The 23,245-nt window shown below is 40.3% G+C and overlaps 1 protein-coding gene across 4 annotated transcripts in view; it reads left to right on the top strand.

Moving 5' to 3' along the window:
• Tdrd3 (tudor domain containing 3) overlaps positions 1-18,270 on the top strand; it is a 157,170-nt gene extending 138,900 nt beyond the window's left edge. For 3 of the 4 annotated variants that reach the window (XM_027394021.2, XM_027394023.2, XM_035453402.1), the window contains one exon: positions 748-999. The gene's annotated coding sequence lies outside the window, so the exon portion shown is untranslated. Of the gene's footprint in view, positions 1-747; positions 1,000-16,597 lie in introns of those variants that run through there. The other variant, XM_027394022.2, reaches the window with a different exon arrangement.
• The last annotated feature ends 4,975 nt before the right edge of the window (positions 18,271-23,245 follow it).

A 23,245-nucleotide genomic window follows, 5' to 3' on the forward strand; every position in this document is an offset into this window, starting at 1 on the left:
AAGAACTTGCAAGCACGAACATGTGTATGAAAATAAATAACAAGGAATCTTAAAAAAAAATACAGGTTCTGAATAAGGTTGGGAACAGGTGGAGGGAGGGGACAGGCGACAGTTCAAAGTAAATGACAAATGAGCTGGGTGGACTAGCCTATTACAGAGATCTACTGAGAAAATGCTGAACTGGGTAGGTTAGGGGGGAAGCCCATTTGGTTGTCTGCCTCTCATTTTGGTCTTCCTTTGTGAAGGAGCTATCACTTAATCCAAGTTTCTGAAATCAGTGTCCAGTAAGAAAGGATTTAGCAGCACCAGAGATAGACTTCCAAAAGAAAAATTTTATGTATTTTTTAAATTTTGGTATTTTTTGTTTTGTTTGGTTGGTTGGTTTTGGCTTTTCGAGACAGGGTTTCTCCATGTAGCCGTTGGTGTCCTGGAACACAGTGTAGACCAGACTGGCCTTGAACTCAGTGATCTGCCTGCCTCTGCCTCTCAAGTGCTGGAACTAAAAGTGTGCACCACCGCCACAACCACCACCACTGCCTTGCCCTTATTTTGGAGTTTTAATGTTGCTTTCTATAGAGACTTGAGTATATGAACTGGGTTGTTTTGTCTAATTTATTCTATTGGAGATTGCTGATATTTATATGAACGTTTCACTTTTCAGAAAAATTTCAGCAGAGTTATGCCTTAATGAAGTATAGAAAAGTATTCTGAGGTCCAATTTTATTTTCTTCCTTCTTTTTGAAACAGATTGTTTGTGAAGGAAGAAGCTGCTGACTGAAACATCCTGAAAGGCCGTTGATAGATTTTTCCATATCTTCACAATAAGAATCACCATGCTGGCTATGATATTTGGAGAAAGAAAAAAAGAGCAGTTTTTAGGGAAAAGATTCAACCTATACAGAGCAAGGGGGAAAATACTAAGTTCAGTAGAGCAAATACCTTTACAAGTGGAAGGAAGTATCTTTCTTCTGCCATCAATAAAACCATTGTGTTACTGTATACGTTGTACTGTTTTACTTGGCTGTTATTTACTTGGTGATCTGGCATTAGCCCCATATTAATTGCCTTCTATGGAGTATCTTATAGAAGCCTTTCCCCATAATTACATAATATTTCATATTAAAACAACCTGAAGCCAAATAGCAGTTATTAGTATGGTAGCAGCTATCAATTATAACAGAAGAATTGAAAAATTAATATGTAATTTATAGCACCCTGACAGTTTTTACAAATGTAATTTGTAGTTTTTAAATGTGAATTGTATTCCTGGCATGCATTTGGTTGAAAGTAATGGAAAAGGCATCTCAAAGCCCCAGGTGACAGAAGGAATTGACTGACTCACTCCATGGCTATAACCACAGCATTTCAGGATTGGCCTAATTCAGTAATTTGTCTTTTGGAGAGGTTGTAAAAGACTGTTTTTTGTATTTCTCATTTCTGAATTCCCGGGATCAGCTTTATTCTAAGACTGACTTGCCCCATGTGACCATAAATGGTGTCTAGCAACTCCCTCAGTCATTAAATCTAGGGATAAGTAAAGGCTTCTTCTAGAAGTGTGTTCGAAAATGAAGCTAAGACCACATTTACCTGTATTGGGCAGTTTGTTTTCCTGTAACCAGAAATTCCCTCCAGGGTTCTAGGTTATTTCTAGCCTGGTCTGAGCATCTTTGCTTGAGAAGGAGGAGTCAGTAGGCTGGATTGGAGGCAGAATGTATGTATCTGAAAGCCAGGTCCCTAGAGGAGAGGACGGGTGTTGTAGAGGAGCTGGTGATCAGTTACCTGAGATACAAGACTCTTCATTCAGTGGACAGTTTTCTTAGCTTATCAGCTGAAAGTCAGAAGTGATCAGTGCAATTGAAGGAGTGTGAAGGAAGTGCAGGGGTGGGAAGGATGGAGAGAAGAAAGGGCAGGAGGGAAGTGAAGGACTTAAAGTTCTCTCACAGCCTACCAACTCTTAAATTTTCTTTGTTTCAACCCACAGTTGGTAGCAGATGTGACTGGCAGGACTTTTTGGCTCTTATTGCTAGGTACCATAGTGGGGTAGGTCTGAGTTCTGTTTTGTTGTTGTTTTTTAAGACCTCCAATGTGTGTCACAGGTTGCCTGTAGTAGTTTTGAAGAGTTTGAAAACAAAATCAATAAGAACTATAATAATAAGTCTGTAAGTCCAGAACTATGTGAAGGATTGTTCATTCATTTCTTCTAATCCTTTACACAGGGAGGCATGGATTAGTATTTCCATCCCATAATAAAGTAGGAGATGGCTTCCAGAAAGGTTAAGTCAACTTACCAAAGGTCACAGAGTAGAGGTGTTAGAGAAAGGTTCTAAAGCAGATCAGCCACAGGAAGCCACCTCCTCTGTCGGGATCTGTCTAGAAGCTTTTGTGTGTCCTCTCCCCTAAGGTTTGTTTTTGTTTGTTTGGTTTTTAAGTTTGGCTTGGTTATGATGTATTCTACTCTGTTGACAGCTGTGATGACTATTCTTAGTTGTCACCTTGACAACTGGGCTTAAACCAAAATTCAAAGTCAAGGGCACACCAGTGAGGGGTTTTTTTTTGGCTTAATTTGAGGTAGGAAGATGTAGATCTTGAGAAGACACTGGCCTACTTCTTCAAGAATACAGCATATATTGGAGACTGGCTGAGACTTCCAATTTTGTGGACCGAGCAACTTCTATATTCTTGGCCTTTCTGTTCATAGCCAGCCATTGTTGGATTAGTTGGACCACAGCCTGTAAGTCATTCTAACAAATCATAGAGAGAGAAAGGGAGAGATAGCGTCATTGTACACATTCTGCTACTCTAAAGAACCCTGACCAATGTACAGTAGCACCATAGATTTATTTTAGATCTGCCTTGCATGCAGTTTGATTCTTCCCTTGTGTTTTCCTCCTGGCTCCATCATGGCAGATGTGGTTCTCTCCCTATGGCCTCTTTCTTTTGGTCTCTTTCATTTCTCCTTGTTTCAGACCTCTGCTTTCCCTGTGACTTTCCACATTTTCATTCTTAGTTCAAGTTGTTTTGGTTTTTTTTTTTTTCCTTAGCAGGGCAAAGTATTTTATTACAGCTAAAAATCTTTTATATAAATTTACTTGGTAAATATTTATTAAATATTCATTCTAGGCTTTATGCTATAGCAGAATCAACCTTATTTCTAATTTCCGAGAGTTCATGATCAAGTTCCCTTTGTTAGGTTGTTTTAGATAGTATTTGTGTACTATCCTTTTCAAATTCTTTTTATTAGAAACTTCTTTTAATGTATTTTCTACTGACCCCCAGTTTTTCTTAAACTGTTTAATTTGAAGGGTTAGTTTATTATTTTATGTTCTCTACTTTTTTGTAAAGCAATGCTTTCACTCTTAGGATGCTTCTCACCTACAGGTATGAGTATTATTTTCTGCAGAAAATGCTCAAGGGATGAGGAAGCAGTTAGGTTGGGTTTCCAAACTGCTGTTATTTCTCCAAATGGAACCTAGTCTGAAGGATGGTTAGGATTGTGGGGAAACAACAGGAGCTAGTAAGAAAAATTAAGAGATAATAGGTGCCAAGTGAAGCCAATGTTTTTCTCCTGCTAATCAAAGTAAAAATGTCTATTGTTTTGACCACAGGACTGACTCTCCATCCCCTGTCCTTCTTCCTTGCCTTAAAACTTTCACTTCTGATTACATCCTGTTTAGGAGGAATTTTTAGTGTACTTGATCTTCCAGCCTTGGGTCATGGTGACAATACCCCAAGGTTCACTGAATCTACTGTTCCTATAGAGTTCCTTTACTTCTCTTATGATTTAACCAACATACCATGGCTAGCTCCATGTCTCTTTCACCTGACTGCAAGAAATAAGAACAGAAGGAATGAAAGAAAAACATGGTTGATGTTGGCAAGCAGTCAGAAGCTTTCCAGCGCTGGCCTTTGACTGGCACACACTGGACAATGAGACCTTAACCTGTCTTGAGTGAGGTAAGGCTTTGGTGCATGGCCTGGGTTGCCTTTCTGCCTTGTCCTTTATCCCCTCTGGGGTGGGTTTATACTGCTGTTAATTTGGAGGGGGACTTGGTCATTTTTTTTTTCTTTGTTAGTCAGAGAATTAAAAGGAAAGAAAAATCTTAAGCTCAACAGGTAGCAGCAGAGAAATCTCATACAGCAGATAGGAACAGACAGAATCAGTAGTTGAGGAAGGACTTTTATTCGGGGTGAGGAAATGCAGCAGGTACAGAGAAAGCCCTCCACAAAGTTGGTGGGGTGTATCTGGGGAAGCTGAAAACTCCAGTCTCTTCTTGAGTCCCCCTGAACAGTTTCCCTCTCTAAATTTTGGGTTGGTCAGAAAGATAGGATGCTCCACAACTGTTGGATAAACTTGTCCTGATCTGGCCTAAAACTTAATAAGTCTGTCCATTGGCAGGAGATGAAGACCACATGTCCTTTGTTTTAAGCCATGAGGCTTTCATCTTAGGTTAGGAGGGTGAGGAGGATGCCAACTCTCTTGGAATCTCCCCATCTTTTTAACCTAGCCATGGCACTTGTACCAAACTGTCTGTCTACCAGGGAGTCTGCCTAACCCCTAGTCCCTCAACTATAAATATATCTTTGGTTTCTTTACTCTTTTTCAAAGTAAACACTATGTGGAATATTTATTCTTTAATCTCCCGTTCCAGTAAGATCTAAAGGTAAAACACTGAAGGTGAAATGTTCATTACCATGTTTGTAAAAAGAAAACAACAATGTCACAGGCATCAAATAAGTTTTGTAGAAACAGGAAAGACATGGGCTAACTCAGTTTTGCTGTTGACTACAGAAGGAAAACATTAGATGTTGTGTCCTAGTTTACACAATTTAAAAGTGAAAATCAGTTCAGGGAAGCAGTAACTCACAGGGCCATCCCTGTATCCCAGCGGGAGCCTCAGGGGGCTCAGTGCCAGGGAACATTTGACAGATGGGGAGGGACGCAGCATAGAGGCTTGGGGAGAGAGTATAGGCAAGAGGCTTCAGAGACCTACAGTCCAACACAATGAGAAATTCAGGGTGCTTCCTCGTAAATTGGGTACAGCATTGGTCCTGCTTCCTCAACCTTTGCCTGGTTTGTTGACCTGGACCTTATGAGAAAATATGGCCACTGCCAACTGCTGTGGTCAAGGTGACCAGTAAAGGGGGTTCTTGGATTGCCTCTTTAAAGGCAAACTAATTGTTATGGAGATGTTCCTAATCTGAAGAATTGCAAGGTTGCTAGAGATGCCTTTGGCAGATACTTTTTTCCTCTCAGGTGGAACATGGCAGAAGTGCAGTGCCTAACAGAAGACGTGGGGGGCCTCCTGAGCTTGGGAAACCTTAGTTGATGGTGGTTAATCAGATAATACAGTTTTAAGTAGGTGTTGCCTGTGAATATTAGGGCTCCTGTCCTAAGTGGGTGAAACTTAGTGGGTTCCAGGAATTCAGTTCTCAAAAGGTAAATGGAAAATTAAACTAAAGAATTTCAAATAAAAAAAAAAAATTGACCCTCAAGGAAATGGCTGAAAACAAAGAGAGGGGTCATTTTAGTCCTACTTTACTTCCGAGGAGTGGTGGCAGTGTCTGTACCATGGAGAAGTCCCACTCTATGCCAGAATATAGAAACTTTAGTGACGCAGTGTTTGCAGTTTAGGCATCACTCCTTATAGCAGATGGTCACTGGACAGAAGATGACATTTTTTGGCTTCACATGTTGGGATTCCTTCATGGTTTTCTTGCTGTATTTTCTCATCCATCCTCTTTTCAAATAACAGCTTATTTTATTCATTACAAGGTACATGAGTCAGTTATGTAATGGAACTGGTAGAATGGATATATACATTAAATATATTAAAATAGACAATACTTATATTAAAATAGATAACATATATTAAAAGGAGATTTATTAGACTGGCTTACAGGATGTGATCCTGGTAGTCCAACAGTGGCATCTCACACTGGAGAGGCAGAGAATCCAGCAGTTGTTCTGTCCACAGAGCTGGATGTATCATCAGTCCCAATCTAGCCCTGATGGCCTGGGGGATTCCCAGAAGCTGCTGGTAATTAATCTACGTTGCAGTCCTATAGAAGTTGATTGTAATGTCAGTGAGGAATTTTGTAGCAACAGGATAAACGAGCCTGGCAGTGAGAGTGAGAAGTGGGCAAAAAGCAATGTTTCCTTTTCCTCTACCCTTTTATCTGAAGGTGTAGACTAGATTTAAGGTGAGTTGTTCAAATAACCTGCTTATGGAAACCCCTCACAGGAATGCACCACAGCTTGGGTTTTAATTGATTCCAGAAGCAGTCAAAGTTGGCAACCAAGATTAGCCATCACAATACAGACCAACACTGTAGCATGCATCGCCTATTGTCTCAAGTTGCAATGACATCATTCTTAGTTCATGTTGGGAGGGAATGAGAGAATACATAGATTCAGCTCAGAGACTGAGCTGACCTTAAGACTTTTGTAACAGAGTATGTGAAGCCAGCTTCCAGGCTTTAGGAATTTTAGTTTTAAATAATAACCTTAGACATTCTGTAAATAAGGAAAAATATCCTCAAGAGTGGCTGGAAATGTTGTTGTTGTTATTGTTCCAGAGAATTCCTAGCACCCATGTCGGGAGGCTCACAACCTCCTGTAACTCCAGCTTCGGGGGACCAGCTGGCTGTCTCCTAGCCTCTGCAGGCACCTGCACATGTAGCATACTCCCAGATAACACACACACACACACACACACACTCACACCTTTAAAAATAATAGCCTTGTGAAAGTAGGCAGAATCTCCATTTTACATAATTTTTACTCTTTGAGAATTTCATGCACATATATAAAGTCTCTATCATAACTACTCGGTCTTCCTCCTAACTCCTCCCAGACATCCTCCCACCATCTCTCCTAATTTAAAGGCCATAAAAAAAAAAAAAACTACTAAATCCAAGTAGTGCTGCCAGTATTTGCATGGGCATAGAGCCATCTATTGGAGAAGAAACAACATGTTTTGTGTAGAATTGTTTTTAAGTAACATTTTTTGTCAGTTAGCTTGGACGGTACACAAATATCCATTATTATCATGTACTGTTAAATGTCTTGGGTTTTATAGGCAAAGAACTTATGATGTATTCAAGCTTCAGGTGTTTCATTCACTGCTAAAGAAAGACAGTTTGCAGGAGTCGGAGAGTTTGCAGGACTTAAGGTTAGAAGAGAGCCATAGGGCATGAACTCACCTCTCTGCCCAAAAGAGTTACAATGTATGAAATGTTGCACTCAAGGTATTAGTCACCAGACAAGGAGTTACACTCTCTTAGAAGGCAGGAACTAAATGAGCCCCAAATTGGTCCAGATTGATGCCTGGAGAAAAGGAGTACTAAAAGGGAACTCAGGAAGTGTTGCTGCCGCTGACAAAGGAGGTAGGTGCTTAGGGAAGATAGGTCAAGAAGAATTGTAGGTCAGATGCCATTAAAGGCTCTCCAGCCTAAAGGTAATACTGGAAACTGTGAAACAGGATCTGTGATGTTGGTTTACAGAGCTCTCAGGTGTTAACACCAACAACACAATTCATAAAAGAACAGTTAAATTGTATTTAATCCAAATTAAGAAGTTGTTCTTATACTGTTAAGGAAGTAAAAAGATAAATGTCTTTGTTAGGTAATACTTAACATAAAAAAAAATTCACAGCTCTATGGTCATTTTCGAGACCCGAAGTCTTTATATAGGGGACTGTCAAAATATCTACATATCTGATAACAGAATCACATGGAGAATATGTAGAGAATTCTCAAAGTACATGAAAACAATCCAATTAAAAATCACAAAAATCAATAGAAATGGCACATAAAATATCATTAGTCATTAAGAAAATACAAATTAACACCATAAGGTGGCAACTACTGCATACCTCTTAATATGATCATGTTTGCAAACATCTGTCCTCACAAGAAAATAATGATAATGTTTAGAGGAACTGGGCCTTAATGGGAATGTAAGATGGGGCTTAAAAATGTGTTGCCTTTGTTGAGCTCATGTTTGGGCAGTCGTGTTGGTGAGACTATGGATGTAGCTTCTGAAATTAGGAGATACAAGCTCACAGTACTGTCCCTGATCCTCCGTTTCTTGCATGCTTTCTATTCCTTTTCCACAATGTTCCCTGAGCCTTAGGTCTTTTATAGATGTATTCGTTGGGACTGGGATCCAAACCCTGCATTTTGATTGGTTGTGGTTTTCTGTAGTGATCTTCATCTGTTTCAAAGAGAAGTTTCCTTGTTGAAGGGTAAAGACTATACTTATCTGAGGGTAAAAGGGGGAATATTTGGAGGGAGGAAGGGGAATTGAGAAATGTAATTATATTATAGTTCACCAAATAAAGAAAATACTAATAAAGTGAATTCTATTGTCAGTATATATTGAATATAAATAAATTTAATTATATATAATTATAATATATATATATATATATATATATATATATATATATATATTTGTGGTGATCCACACCTTTGATCCCAGCATTCAGGAGGCAGAAGCAGAGGCAGATGGAACTCTGTGAGTATGAGGACAGTGTTTTCACATAGTTCTAGTCCAACCAGGGCTACATAATAAGACCTGAAGAAGACAAAAAGTTAAACCTATGTCACTGCTCATTCTACCCCTGCTTCTTTACCCATGATAAGGAAAACATATTTGTACTTGTATTTGCACATAAGTGTTCCTCAAATTTGAATTTGCAATAGATCCCAAATGGAAAAAAAATGCTTAGTTAAAATGTAGAATTCATAAACAAATTGAAGTTATCCATAAATGAGTGAACCACTGATGTCCACACTACCTTAGATGAATCTCAAAATAACTGTGCTAAGTAGGAGGGGTCAGAACTCAGAGGTGTCAGGAAGCATATTCTATGATTACATTTACAGAAAACTACAGAAAATGAAAAAGAACTCATGGTGACAAGTGGCTTCTGGAGGGAAGAATAAAATAACCGTGGTACATGAAGAAACTCCTTGAACTGTGGGCATGTTTGGTATCTTGTTTTCATGCATATATATATATATATATATATATATATATATATATATATATCAAATAATATCTTCTAAATATTTTCCAATGTGTACTTTTTCTATAAGTCAGTTAAGTCCCTATAAAACTGCTTTAAAAAATCAATTGCTAATCTGATGTGGGTTGTTTTCCTCCCCATTATATAGCATATTAAAATAATGTTGAACATATGAAAAATTAGGTTATAATGTTTCTATCTTCAGTGGGCTATGGTGATAATACAATGACAACAATAAGTATCTTTTCTAGGCAGTATTTTACATAAATACTTATGGCCCTATATTTTGAGTCCTGTGATTTTAAAATGTTACTTTATATTTAAATTTTAATTTGGAAGAACATATAAACTGTTAAAATCACTGTCATTTTAATCATTAGACTTCTTCAGATTTTTTACAACAGTTCTTCCTGTCCTGTGTGTGTGTGTGTGTGTGTGTGTGTGTGTGTGTGTGTGCACGCACACGCCATGTGCATGCATGCACTTACTGAAACTTAATATTGTTGAACTCATAAGTAGTCCTGACAACTTTTTTTTCTAACAGACATGCTTTTCTTTTTTAAATAGGAAGCCATCTATTTGAGCCCTTTCTATTTGTTTCTCTGTATCTGTTGTTTAGATTTAAATTTTGACAAACATAATTCTGGTATTTAATTTTTACCTATTAGGTTAATTGGTTTGAATCTAATGGAAATTTTTGAATTCTTGGGGAAATGCAGTTCATGTGCCAATATCCTTGGTATTTTTACTGTATTCTGAATTCTTCAAATTTTTGTATGGTATAGTTTTAAATATTCCTCCTATTTCCATATTACATATACATTATATAAAAATACTAAATTGAACATTCATATAGAAGGACTGATGTCCCAGCCAAATTCTTCTGAACCTCTTATTCATGATGCATTAGTGCACAGAATAAATGTCTACTTGGACTTCACATATTGTACCAGCTTCTGACATAATAGAACTTGTGAACTCAAAAGACAAGTGTGATAAAATACTCCATTCTGACATGAGCCTGATTAATGTTTCTAGATGTCAGCTTTCCAGATGTCACCAAATCATAAGTAATACCTGCTGTATACAGTAGTCCTTGCTCACTTTCTTTGTATTCCTTAAAAACTTTGCAAAAGTCTTTTCTTTGTCTTTCAGGTAACAAGCTCAGGGAATCTGAGGTTACATGGGTAGAAATAGATCTTAGGCCATCTAGGTTAAGGTTTTAGTCATTTCCTAAAGAGATTTCTTCCATGAATTATTTTAATTGATGCAGCATAGACCAAAAATGTGCCATATGTTGCAAATAAGCTGCTTGTATGAAGCCAGTATTTTAGCAGAAATTGTTCCTTTTTAGTACAATATGTATCACCTCTTGGAATGTAATCCTTGGAGCCCTCATGGGCACAGTTCTTACTAGGGTATCTGAGTCTCGTCCACTAGCTCGGTTGGGATTTTCTGCGTTCAAGTGTTAAAGCTGTCACTTCTGGATTAGAGTCTGTACTTAAACTCTGGACACAAATAAAAGAAAACTGTATTATCAGAACAACGCTGTAGTGTTCCCACAGAATTGCTTACAGATCCTCTTAAATGTGCTTGCAGCATAGTGATGTATTTTGACTGTTTCTATATGGTTATGCTTTTTATCTGGAATGGCTCCCATCAGCTCATACGTTAAAGCTTTCATCACAAATCTTGGCTATTGAGAGAGGTTATGGAAATATCAGGAAGTGGAGCCTAGTTGAATGAAGCAGGTCATTAGAGACATGCCTATGGGGAGAACATTGGGTCTTTGTCTCCAGACTCTTCTCTTTCTACTTTCCAGCCATCATGTAATGAGTAACTTCATTCTCTGCATGCCCCAGCAAAAGTGTGCTGCCTTGCCACAGACCCGTAGTGATGGAGTTCAAGGACACTTGAACTGAAACCTTGAGCCCAAATAATCCTTTTCTCTTTTAAATTCATTTATCTCAAGTTTTCACACAAAGATGGGAAGCTGAATAACATACATTGCCCATGTCCCTTTTCTCAGCGTTGCTGTTCCTGCTTTCTAAATATGCCATTTCCAAGAGGAGCACAGTGTTCACAGCAGTGGAGACTTGCTGGGAGTGAGGGCTCTATTGCTTCTTCCCTTTGTGAACTTAGTTAGGTATCTCCCTCTTTCAAACTCTGTTCCCCCAGTATTCATGAGTTGCCTGACACCAAATTCTTACTGCCCATAAATCATTTCTCAGAGGCCATCATCTGACAAGTCATTGAGAGCATGAACAAACAATAAAACAAACTAACTCATAAATGATATCCTATGCTGGAGTGGATGTGGAGTAATGGGAGCACTCCTTCACTGCTGGTGGGAGCTCAAACTTATACAGCCACTTTGGAAATCAGTATAGTGGTTTCTTCAGAAAATTGGGAATCAGTCTACCTCAAGACCCTGCTATACCACTCTTGGGCATATACTCAAAGGATGCTCAATTATACCCTACGGACACTTGCTCAACTATGTTCATAGCAGCAACCAAGATGCCCCTCAACTGAAGAATCTATAAAGAAAATAAGTTACATGTACACATTGGAGTATTATTACTTAGCTGCTAAAAAACTGACATCAGGAAATTTGAAGGCAAATGGATGGAAATAGAAAAAAAATCATCCTGAGTGAGGTAACTCATACCCAGAAAGACAAACATGCTATGTACTCAATCATAGGTGGATATTAGCTGTAAAGTAAAGGATAACCATGCTACAATCCATATTCCCAGAGAGGCTAGTTAACAAGGAGGGCCCAAAGGGGCACACATGGATATCCCTAGGAAGGGGTAATAGAAGAGAGATCCTGGATGGACTGGAAGCAGATGGGAATGGGAAATTGAGGGCTCAGGGTACGGGGTGGATGGGGGCAGAGTACTGAAAAGGTGACTATAAAAGGGGGCATTTGGGAGCCAGGTAGAAACCTGATACAAGGGAAACTCCCATGAATTTACAAGGATGACCCCCCCCCCCCCAGCTAAGACTCCTAGCAATTGTGGATAGGTAGCCTGAACTGGTCATCTCCTGTAATCAGATTGGTGACTACCCCTATTGACATCAGAGTGCCTTCTCCAGTAACTGATGGCAACTGTGGCAGAGACTCACAGCCAAAACATTATCCCAAGCTCTAGGACTCCTACTGAAGAGAGGAAGGCTTGTATGGATCTAGGAGGGCCAAGGTCATCACAAGAAAACCCATGGAAACAAATAACCTGGCTCATAGGAACTCAGAGTCTGAACCAACAACCAGGGATCCTGCATGGGACCAATCTAGGCCCTCTACATATGTGTGACCATTGTGTACCTTGGTCTAGGCTTGTGGGACTCCTTGCAGTGGGAACACAGTCTGTCTCTAATACTTTGGCTGGCTCTTGCAAACCTATTCCTCTTACTGTATTGCCTTGCCCAGCCTTAATACAAGGAGAGGTGCTTAGTCTTAAGACAACTTGTTATGCCATGCTTTGTTGATACCCATGGGAGGCCTGCCCCTTTCTGAACAGAAGCAGAGGAGGAGTAGATTGAGAGGGGTCAGGGAAAATACAGTCAGGCTGTAAAATAAATAAATAAATAAATAAATAAATAAATAAATTTAAAAAGAAATAACTCCTCGTCATGTCCATGTACCAATAAACAATCAATATAGCACAAATCCAAAGAATGGTGTTCAAACCACTCCAGTGAGTCTCTTTTCTAGCTAATAAGACCATTGCCTCCTCATGTGTTCTCTCCCTTTCTAGATTAATTTTATTAAGGTACCCTGTCTTGCTTTTTCACATCAATTTAAGACATTCTGCTTCCTTACAATCTTCTGTGCTGGGCAAAGCCCACTTTTCTTAAACCATCAACATTCTACAATACAAGGTCAGATTCTATTATGTTTACTATTCTTGTAGGTCCTGTATGTGATATTTGGACATCTGAGTCTTTAGTGATGGGGTAAAACTGTCCATTACTTGATTAATAAAACTATCTTGAGTTTGCTTTTCATATTCAATCTGGCCAATCTAAAGACCACTTAACCTTTAGGAAATACTAACCCTCTACCCTAAATTGTCCCAAACCACTCATCCACAATGTCACACAGCCTCTGTACCCTGCAGTTTGCCTTTGTATCCAGCAGCCTGCTGAACTGAGACAAGCTGGCCTGTCCTAACCTAGTCAGCTTATTTACTCTACCTTGCTCATTCCTTCCTGGACAAACTACAGTCAAGGCTCACAGCTCTCTCTCTCTCTCTCTCTCTCTCTCTCTCTCTCTCTCTCTCTCTCCCTCTCTCTCACACACACACATACACACACATGCTTGAAGGCAACCTTGTTATTCCTACCTGGACCCTGTACAACATGGCATACCATATTCCTTCCACTTAGATACCGTGAGCAATAAGCCATATTTATAATAGTTATTGAAAGGTTTCTGTACCACGATATTAAGTCTTTCCTGTGATATAATAAGTCAGATAAGGCCAAATTAATAAATCCATGTTTAATCTGAGCAAAGCATTCCCAGTGGTCCCAGAGGAAGAAGAGAAAACCACAAGGGAGAACCATAAGGAAGGGATTTTAAATGTCCTAAGCGGGTAGAGCCACCAATGGTGGGCTTTCTCTGGGGAGTGGTCTGAAATGGGAACAGCAGGGCTGGGTGGAGCTTCCAACAGTTATCATCTTTTCATCCTTGCAGTCATCAAACCCAAATCCCAGATATATTTCATTACACCTGTAAGTCCTCTCCAGTGTCCTGTCAATATATGTTCCATGGTTGCCTTGGCATGTGATCTCTTTCAGGGCAATGAGCCTATCAGCCTAAGTTTGTTCAAGGACTGCTTGGTTTCTATTGGTCTTAGGTAGATGACAATACTAGAAAGGAGTGATGAATGTGAGGTCCAGTGACTGGAAACATTGAAAACCTCAAACATATTGTATGAATATTATCTAACTCCTTTATCAATGGCCCATTGGCACAGGAAATAACCTAGTGGGTTAATCCATGTTTTTCTTCAAAGAAATAGAATGTACCAAGTGAGACTGAGAAGTTACTGGGCGCATTTTGCCATATGGCTTAGGAAATAGGAAGTTCATTTATGATGATAGAGAAAAAAGAATTAATGCTTACACAGGATGGAAGACATGAGATTCTGTGGGTTCCTCAATAGTGCCAACTGACAAAACAAACAACCTTTAACATTTTGACAAAGAGCAAATGTACTGATTATTTTTCTTGTTGCTATGAAAAGAATCACTGAAGAAAAGCTGCTTACAGGAAGGAGGATTTACTCTAGCTCACAGTTTAGGGCACAGTCAATCATCTAAAGTCACCAGCAGGGCAAGCGGAATGTTCGGACTCAGTTAGCTTTCTCCTTTTTATTCAGTACAGGATTCCAGCCACAGTTCTGCCCACAGTCAAGGTAGGACTTCTCTCTTCTGTTACACCATTCTGTAAATACTCCAGAGATGTTTACATTGTGATTCTAAGCCAAATAAAGTTGGCGATGATGATTAATAATCACACCAAATCAACCATAAGTTTATAAGGTATAAAGAAAGTCATTTCTGCCTGATAGAAATGTGCATATAGGCATATGCACATTTATGTTTATATGTAATATAAATATTACACACATATAAATATATTATGCATAATATAAATTATATATATATATATATACACATTTATATATTTTCTTCAAAGTCTGGGAACTGTGGGTTTAACTCATTCAAATTCTGTACAATGTTCACAATTTTTCAAAGGTTAGTGTGGTGGTTTGAATGAAAATGGCTCCCATATACTCATAGGGAATGCCGTGAGTGTGACCTTGGTGGAAGAAGTGTATCTCTAGGGGTGGACTTTGAGGTTCTAGAAGCTCAAGCTAGGCCCAAAGTCTTACTCTCTTCCTGCTTCATGCCAATCTAATGTAGAACTTTGGGCTTCTTCTCCAGCAGCATATTTTCCTGCATGTTACCATGCTTCCTGCCATGATGACAATGACTAAACCCCTAAACTGTAAGCCAGTCCCAATGAAATGTTTTCTTTTATAAGAGTTGCTGTGGTCATGGTGTCTCTTCACAGCAATAGAAACCCTAACTAAGACAATTAGTAAGAGCCAATCTTCTTTGTCACAATAGTCAGCCAAAAAGAAGGTTGCTATTTGATTCAAGAAACATCTAACTTTATTTTTCCCCCCAATCAAGTAAACACAGCAAACCTCCCTGCTGGACAGGGGAACCTCCCCAACTCTGAAATAGACAGGACCATGTGTTTGATGTCGTGGTGAAAGAGATGTCACAGGGACTCCTTGGTTGAGCTCCATTGCTTGGCTGCTCCAGGACTGTCCTTCAGCCGTACTTTCTGGGATTATCTGATTATTTGCATTGCACACACTACACCATTTTATGATTGAGAGTCCTGACCTCCCTTTCATACAGAAGGAGATGGATGGCCATGAGCTCATGGAAGAGAAAGAAGTGGCTGAAAAGACCAAAGCAATATTTGAGCAGACCAATTTGTTTTTTGAAGAGTGAATAAGAAATTTGAGAATCTAGAAAATAATTCCTTCAAACTGTTCGTATCTGTGCGGCTTGTGGAGGGTTGTTCTGTCTCCTCAGGTGGGTAGACATCTCTTGTGGAGACGATGTTGTAGTTTAGGCAGTGAGTCCTTGCCTTGAAGGAGCATCTGTGGCCTCCTAGGGGGCTTCTGTAAATGTAACTGCCACCTCTGTGGAAGATTCTGATTCTGAGAGCACATTTTAATTAATCTCCAGGAGAGGCTGCAAAGCTCACAGTCGGCTGCCATGTTTAAAAATCACTGCTCTGAATGGTCCATTAGAATCTCCTTGGGGTAGGAGTGTGGGGGAGGTGGGGGCAGATCAGGGCCTGAATACCTAGCAGTGAGATGTGGAAGGAAAAATAAAAATAATACTTATAAAAAAAAAGAAAGAAAAAGGATAAATGCTCCCTGTCAAAAATAAGCTTTGAGATTTCCTCCCCTCCTTTATCCTAGACCATTTATATTACAAACATACAATTATAAATATTTTTTCTCCTTTTGAAATGTCTGAACATCCTTCTGGAACTGGATAGGTCCTTTGTGACTCTGAATGTCTTGCTCAAGGACCTGGGCTCTGTCTCTTTGAAGCTTAGGTATCAAGAGAGACAACACCCATTTTCACTCCCATCTACTCTGTGGGACAGGAGGAGCCTCACCTCTGTAGAGCCTCATCCCAGACTGTAGAACTGCATCCAGCCAGAAAAAGCTGTTACTCTTCTGGTTGAACCAAGTAAACTAATAGCTACCAGGTGTCACCCAGTGCTGACTTTGTGGAGAGGTGGTTAATTTTGAGAGCTGTGTAACACAGGCTGTATTTGATGGGCTCAGCATTTCTTAGGATGTGCCATGTGTGCCACATCCTGACTTCATGTTTATTCAGTAATTAAACTGATTCGTTTCTGCCCCTGCTGTCTTGGTGGAGAGGTTTTTCTGGGTCAAGGAAAGATTTTATTGTTTACTATTGCCCTAGCAACTAGCAATATTTTTTAATCACAGGTTCCTCGGGAGAAGCAGCGACTTTAGTGCAGAATCTGAAGCTCTGTGGAAGCTGTATTCTGTGGCCACCAGGGCCAGAAGCCAGCTCTTGGGCATTGCCATAGGACCAGCAGGTCGGGTCCCTCAATCTGTGCCCAGTGACTACACTGCCCAGGTGTGTGCATCAGAAGCTCGGGAATGAGTGGCTGGAACTGGACATGCGCAGATTGCTCTTCCTTCCACCCCCTTCTCCCAGGGTAGGTTCTGAGGATCCCTTTTCCTCAGTCTGTCAGTTCTGTCATCCTAGGAGGTGCGCTTGACCATTGAGGGCCTGCCCTGTGCAGAGAGGGATTGCAAAAACTGGCCTCCCAAATGCTGCCGTGGCCATCACCCCTCAAGATGGATCAATCTTTTTCTGTTGTATTTCTGTCTCCTTCTCGGACCTTTGCTATCAACTACACGATTTATAATCTCTCCTCCACAGGCATTAAGGCTGGAAAGAGCCTGTCCACACCTGACACTTCTCTTTCCAGGCTTGCCCCCTGACTCTGCCTACACTATCACACAAGGATGGTACTTGGCCCTAGATCCTGGGCTCAGAGTTTCCCTGGCAAGCACTGTGGTGTGGAGGCTTATCGAGTGGGAGAATACCTGCAAAATAATCTGAGAGACACCGAGCCCCTCTTCGCAGTATGTCACATTGAGTCTTTTAGCACAACGATGAGTGGGAATTAGAAGCTGTGGCAGAGTGACGAGAAACTGCTTCCCAACCTGTATCTGGGCCCCATTTGTCAATTGTAGCAAGGGCTCATTTAGCCCAGGCTGGCTTTGAGTACCAATCTTCCTGCCTCCCTCTACCTTCCAAGTGCCGTTACGTGCCATTATCTTCATTTTCACCACTTGTAACCTCCCCATTATTATTTTTTTTTAAGTGAAGAAAAGTTATTCATTTTGCTCATTGAAAGCCCCTAGGTTCGGGCTTTTGGCATAACTAGGATTCAGACCAGACCACAGGAAACTGCTTTTCGGTGGTCAGCTGACACTGGGGCTCCGTGAGAACTAAGACACTGCTTCCAGGGAGCCAATATCAGCAAGAAAAGAGCTGTCTCCAAGGAAAAAAGGCAGACAGGACTTTTAGAAACGTTTCCTCATCTTCATAATTTTGTCAACCCATGTCACAAATGCATCACGAGGTCTAACTGGCTTATTTTTTGTGGGTTGTCCCATTGGTTGAATGAAGGACAAACAAATGGATGGATGAATATTTAGTAGCTCTTCTATGTGGTTTGATATGTGGCCGTTTTCCTGCAGTTTCCAGTTTTAATGATGCATGCATAAAAGGATCAAGGAAAAGGCATGCACAGACCTTCATCTGCAATTTGGAAGCCAGAGGTTTGGATGCTCAGGTGCTGATGAATATGTGGCAAACTCGTTTAGCAGCCAAACAACACCTGAAAAAACAAAAAACAAAAAACAAAAAACAACCCTTTACTTGGAATTTAGTTATCCCATTTAGTGTGACTATTCTCCTGTTTCCATGAATGGAATATTAATGTTAAATAGGAGTGTTGTTCCATATGCTACATATAGCATGCATTAGCAATGTCTTTTATCTCTGAATTTAAAGCATATGTAGTCCATAATGTTTAGATACGGAATCGCTGACCTACATTAGTTATTTGTCGATGTGGAGGGATGTCATGTCATTTGTAAGACAAATTACATTTGTGTATATGCCCATTTACAAATTAATGTAAATGTTTCCCCTATCATTTTGCAAAAACATTAGGGACAATGTCTTTTGCACATTCTCTTGTGTGAAACACAGATTCTCCAGCCAATATTTCGAGCTCATTATTCCTACTCCATAATTGCTGCATTCACGTATTACAGAAAGAACAAGAAAGACAGAACAAATATGCACTGCACATCACAGGGCATTTTGATGTTTCTTCACTTCTTTTTCAATAAACTATTTGGACAACACTTTACATGAAAATTTTGCTTTTATTATTAAATTCAATTTTAATTTCATTTAAAGTGGCTAAAATGCAGTTTGAATAGAAATCCATTTAATTAACATTTCAAAGTATATGGAGATGAATATAAAATTTACTTCTATGCTGACTGTAAAACCAATGCTAAGGAAGATCTGCTTGAGCAAAGTAGAGAACAACTTCCTCGCTGTACGACCAGATATTTAACCTCTGGCTTTGCTATTATCATTGCTTTAATAACAAAGATAAGCTAGGTATCAATAAATCCACATAACCATCAATTTATCCATCCATCTACCATCATTATATACATTCTACCAGCTACTAATTTGCATTTTCATCACTATTATAGTCAACTTTACATGACTGTGACCAAAAACTGAGATAACAAACTTAACTGGAGAACACGTTTATTTGGGCTCACGATTCCAGAGGTATCATGTTACACATTCAGCTCTCTCTGTGGCTTTTGGGCCTATGGGGATATGTGACATCATAGTAGGACCATGTGACAGTTAACTGCTTAGCTCCTGGGAACTGGAATGAGAGAAGGAAAGAGAGGAAGGGACTGCAGTTTCCATAACCCCTCCTCACATACCCCCCTCCGGCAAGAGAACACTTGCTGTGACCAGACTTTCTCTCACAGGGCTCTACCTCTTTAGAGTTTCACTGTCTCCTAGTAATGCCACAGGTTGGCAGTGAAGCCTTTGAGGGACACTCTAGAAGCAAGCCACAGCAACCACTTACTCCTGAGGCTTTGCTAGATTCTAATAGCATTAGCATTTTGAGTTTGTCCTTGTAGAACTTGAGAGAGAGGACATGCTACAATTCAGGAGGAGATTTCTATGAACTTAGAAGAAACATTTAACAAGACTGATGATCTTTAAAGGAGTCTGAAGGACAGATAATAAAATAACCGGGGCTTGGAAGTCAGAACACACAGCTTCTGATTCCATGCTATTCTTTAATCTCTGTGTGATGCAAGGCAATATGCTTAAACCATCCCACCTTGATTCCCTTGTTGATAAATGAGAGGAAAATGTTACATTATTACTTTACAAGTTTGCTTTAAGGGTAAGTATGTCATTTTAAATTAGTTATGAAATAAATAAGTCACAATACTTGTACATCATAAGTATTCAATAAATTCCTGTTTTACCCTTTGCATTTGATTCCTTTTAGTTCTTTGGTTTTTCCTGTTGTATATGCAATTCCCTGGTTCATTCATTTTTTTCAGCCATTTAAACATTCACTGAACACATATAATATACCTGATACAATGGTGGTAGGGGTTCCAAGATTCAAAGTCCCTGAAAAGTCTAACCACTTAACAGAGGAGAGAGACCAGTAAGAGGAATCAGTATGGGATAATCAGAGGGAAGGGAAGAACACACTGCCTTTGCCCTAGAAGATGGAGCTGAGAATACAGAGTTCTGGTTGCCTTGGCAACTGATAATCCATAAACATGTCCTATGGAGAGGTTTTCAACAAGTAGCTAAGAAACTCTTTAAAAAGCTACTTATTAGGCAGCAGTAAGAAGAGGTGAGGAAGTCTAAATTGTTGACTGTAGCGGGAGACAGAACTGCAAAATCCAAGTCTCAGAGCCCTCACATTATTTCCATTGTGTGCCCTGGAGTAGGTTATTCAACTTCTCTGTGCATGTTTCCTCACCTGAAGACAACCACACTTATTTCATGAAAGAGAAATATGTAAGCCACTGAACATTTGCACATAGTAAATATCTGATACATAGTCACTGTTATTGTTACTACTAGAAGAATTCTTGCAAATAATGAAATAGCTTTCCTTTTAGAAGTATACATTTCAATGGCAAAATGTTTCTCTTGTTCCTGTAACTTCAACTTCTTAAGTTAACCATTCTCTCTAGTCTAATACACTGCCTGAAATATGTGCCCTTTACAGCAACAAAAGGAACCAGTGTTACTGTCATCACAAGTGCAGAGGGAGGGAGGACACTGGTCACACTCAGGAGCAGATCTGGTACTCCGATGGAAATGTCTCTTTGCAGAAGTTTGTGTTGCCTCTCAAAGTCTGACCATGACCACCCTGACATGGTGAACATAGTAATTCCTCAGGATTCTTTACAAGAAAAGCACTTTTAAAAACTAAACAAACAAACAAACAAAAACCAACTAATTTTCCGTTTATTTTACTTAGTCCCAAATTCTTGTTTTAACTTTGTATTTATTCTTTGGTAATTTCATATATGATAATTTTTTATTCTCTCTTTCCACCTGACACAAAGCATGGAGCCAACCGATGGTTGACTTGAAAGTTACATGCACAAAACTCAACCCGTTCAGAAGCCATGCGAGTGAATCCCCAGCTCATTTTCAAAAGCGAAAACGATGTTTTGATTTGTATCGAAATGGGAACTCGGGTTTTGGTGGCTGCTGGCAAACCACTTTCATTCCCTGCGGCCTAAACAGGAACCCAGGCACCTACCCAGTTATTCTTTGTTCCTGGAACAGTCATTGTGGCTCAGCGATGAGATTTGCTTTAGGTTTTTTGGTGTCACACAGCTCTTTTCACAGGGCAGTCAGCGTGACTTTGAGCTCAGAGGGGGTCGGAATTCATGCCAGAACCCAGAAAGCTTAAAGGTCTGCTTCCTCTTCTCACTACCTGGAGTAGTTTACGAATTTACAGAACGGCCACACCTTTGGGCTGTGTATTTAGGCTCCATTTCATCTCTGGAGCCAAGGGATTCCATCCCAAAGGTCAAACCAGTCGGAAGCTGCTATGACATCTGACAGGATGAACCTTCCTCAGGGGCAGATCCCAAGCCACTGCAGGTGGTTGAGCAGCAGAAATCACTCTGCTCCCAAAGTTAATGCCTTGGCTTCTAGGTTCTCAAGACATCAAAGGCTGATGGGGCTTGCCGGGATTCAGACGCAAGGAGGTATTGGAGGCAGTATTAATTATTGGCTCTTGCTAACCTCCCCACCCACCTCGGGAAGCCCTGAGGGTTCAGAAGCCTATAACCCCTGACTGCACAGGCTTTTCTTGGCAGAGACAATCAATGCTTCGGGAACTTTCCATTTGTCGCTTGCCAAGGCTCTGCTGCCAGTGTGCAGTCATTGCGCTTGGCTTGAAAGCGTTCCTGGGTGGTGTGCTGGGGTCTGAGGTTTGTTCTCACTCGCTCTCACCGTGTGTGGGCTCCCGGGAAGGAGGCTGTGGCTGGGCATGCCCCATTTATCACTGATCTGCCCTGCTCCGGGTCGGAGGTTTTCAGGCAGTGGACTGCAGCCAGGCACTGGCAGGAGGCTTACAATCCTACAATTATTTTCCTCCAGTGATGAAGTCAGAATGCCGTGAACCGTTTTTCATTTGCTTTGCATAGTTTCGGGCTCCAACATTGTAAGTCCCAATATCGCATTTTCTGACGATATTCTCTTTGCAAATGATTGAAACATAACCTTTGAGGACTAGCGGTAGAATCTGTTAGGAATCTCGCGAGGAAAAGTTTGTTAACGGACTCTAGTTCCCACTCCCCTCCCCTCCCAGGATTTCATTTCCACTTAGCATGTAGCCAGTAATGTCTTTTTATTAAGATCAGAAATTTAATTATGTACATATTTGAAACCTGGACCATTAAGTCTACAGATCTCTTGAAAATGCCATTTGCCAGGTGCGTAATCACAGTCAATGTGCAAAAATGTCGCACAACAATTAGATTTTAAAGCTTAACTCACAGCGAACGGGCTGAGGGACTAGCTCTTTAGATGGAGAGAAATAGCTCTGGAGACATTAGAGCAAATCGAGAAAGCGTCTGAGTGAGAAGAAGCAAAATGAAGAAGATTTTTTTTCCCTACAAAAGATACTGGCAAGGAGAAAGAGATTGAAGCAAAGAAGAACATGGAGACTATAAGAGAAAACATGGAGCCGATTCCTCTAACAGCGGCTCTGCTGTCCTCTCCCCTGTCTACCCAGACTTATCTAAGTTGAGGCAGCCAGGCCTTCTGTGTGTTTCCAGATCACCGCAGCCCCTCAGTGTGTCTGTCTGCTTGCTTGTGTACTGTTTTGCCCTTCACATCATCATCATGATTTATCACCTGTCTTTCCTACTAGACTTTCAACTCCCCAAGGTCAGGGATTGGGAGAAACATAAGACAGCATTTCCTTGTTAAATAAGATGTCTGTGACCACAGTTGTCCAAGGGTAGGTAGAATTTGTAATAGGCTTGGGATACACATGCCTTTCACATAAGCTCCTCCAAGTAAGGACTTGGAATCTGGAGGCTGTCAGTACACAGCCTTAGCTTTCAGCCATCCCTAGGGATGGCCCAATCTGGCCAGAGCTGTCTCTGTCCCAAAGGACTATTTTTGTAACATGGCCACATCCAATGCCTAGGATGCCTGCACCTCCCCTGGGGAACTGTGAGGAGATATTTTACTTCCATAGAATCATGGTAGGCCTGTCTAATGCAATTGGTGGCTTTTGCAAGTTGACCTTTCTCTTTGTCCACTTTACTTTATCTGTTCTGTCTGTCTGTCTTCTATCATGCCCCCATGAGTGTGTGTGTGTGTGTGTGTGTGTGTGTGTGTGTGTGTGTGTGTGTGTGTGTTTGAAGGCCAAAGGTAAATCTCTAGTGTTGTTTCTCCTTGTTTTTTGAGATTAGATTTCTCATTGGAACCTGAGACTAATAGATTGA

The sequence above is a fragment of the Cricetulus griseus genome, assembly GCF_003668045.3.
Source record: "Cricetulus griseus strain 17A/GY chromosome 1 unlocalized genomic scaffold, alternate assembly CriGri-PICRH-1.0 chr1_1, whole genome shotgun sequence".
Taxonomy (NCBI): Eukaryota; Metazoa; Chordata; class Mammalia; order Rodentia; family Cricetidae; genus Cricetulus; species Cricetulus griseus.